Below are 1,785 nucleotides of genomic sequence, written 5' to 3' on the forward strand. Positions count from 1 at the left end.
ATATATGATCCCATGGTACCTTAACCAGTTTGCTCACAGCTGAGACACAATACCTCAGACCTATAACTTAAAGGAGAAGGTTACAGTCCATGATCTGCTGACTCCAAAGAAACCAGCATGACAGAAAAAGCTGCTCACTTCATGGCAACCAGGAAGCGGAGATAAAAGGAAGAAGCGAGAGAGGGAGATACAGCCATCTAGGCCACAACCTAAGTGATCTACTTGTTCCAACCAGCCTCACCTCCTAATAGCACATTTAATTATAAACTTATAAATAGATTAATCCACCATTGAATATTGTGTCCCCATGATCCAATCACCTGCCCAAAGCCTTGCCTACAAGTGCATGAGGTTTTGGGGAAATATCTAGATAGAATACAATACGTGGTATTTGTCTTTTTTTTTTTTTTTTTTTTTTTTGTTTTTTTTTTTTTTTTTTTTTTTTTTTGTCTTGGCTTATTTCACTTTATATAATATTATCCGGGTTTATTCATATTGTTACAAATGACAATTTTCTTCTTGGGAGGTGGTGCTGAATAGTGTTCTGTTGTGTATATTGTATATGCTTCATTTGAGGCTGATTCTATTTTTGTTTTTATTTTTGAGCTTTTATAATATTCCAGGTGCTAGGGCCAGAGATGAAGCATAGTTGTACCACACCTGCCTGCAGGTGCAATGCCCTGAGTTCAATTTCTGGTACCAAAACAGAAAAATAATTTCAGGTACTGTGCCACATGTTTCACATACCTTATCTTCACACCAGTTCTAGATATGGGTCAGGATCAAACATCTTAAGTACTAAATCCAAACTTTAAAATTGGTCTTTGATGTTACTTCATTTTATGAGTGTTGATCAATAAATTGTGAGCTTTGTCCATGCTAAGGGTTCAGTATAATGCCACTACTGGCATAAAGTAGGTAAAACTTTCCTGGTACACCTTAAGTCCATGTTACAGAAGTGACAGGAACTAAGATTGTTATTTCTAGCCCAGGCATTTGGATCACACGATTTTAAAAAGACTATAATCTTTTTTTCATTTAAATGAATTCCTTAACTAGTTCTTAGGCAGTTTAATCTGATATACTTAATAAAAACCTGTTCTATAATGTAATATTGTATAGCACATCTGCATCTTCAGATCTATATATAATAGTATTTTGGTTGTTAGGCTATTAAATGTGTCATTCAGCATTACTGTGTGACACCATTTTGTGGTTCCAGGAGGTGGTTTAAGGAGCAGTCATTTGTATACTATTTAATTTCCATGTGTAGTTAAATAAGCAGTGTCTTTAAATGGTGCCTGTTTGTTTTCATAGCATGTGTACAGTACATAATAACATGCTTTTTTTTTGATGTTGCTATGAATGAACATCTTGTGTATGTATGAACTCCTGGGGAGAAGACAAGATTTAACCAGCTTCAGTTCAGTAAATTTAAATATCTTAAGAGCTTTAAAAAAAGTTACAGCTGGGCATTTTGGCACACACTTATAATCCCAGCGCTGTTAGAGGCTGAGGAAGGAGGATTGAAAATTCATGCTCAGCTTGGATGACTTGTTTTAACAAGACCCTTCCACATACACATAAAAAAAAGGTGGGTAAAGGAGCTGGGGATGTAGCTCACTGTGAAGGCCCTGGGTTTACTCTCCAATGCTGGGTGAAAAAAAAAAAAAAGGGTTTCAGCAGAATCTATTTCTTGGGCCAGGGATCTAGCTCAGTGGTTCTGCTGCCTGCCTTGCAAGCACAAGGATCCGAGTTCGATCCCTGGTACAAAAAAAAAAAAAA

General features: G+C 36.5%; 1 protein-coding gene across 2 annotated transcripts in view; it reads left to right on the forward strand.

Annotated features, from left to right (window-relative positions):
• Window positions 1–1,785, forward strand: part of Cep350 (centrosomal protein 350) — a 174,405-nt gene that overhangs the window by 128,966 nt on the left and 43,654 nt on the right. The window lies entirely within an intron of this gene.

This window comes from Fukomys damarensis, unplaced genomic scaffold, assembly GCF_012274545.1.
Source record: "Fukomys damarensis isolate Sample0158 unplaced genomic scaffold, DMR_v1.0_HiC HiC_scaffold_11, whole genome shotgun sequence".
Taxonomy (NCBI): Eukaryota; Metazoa; Chordata; class Mammalia; order Rodentia; family Bathyergidae; genus Fukomys; species Fukomys damarensis.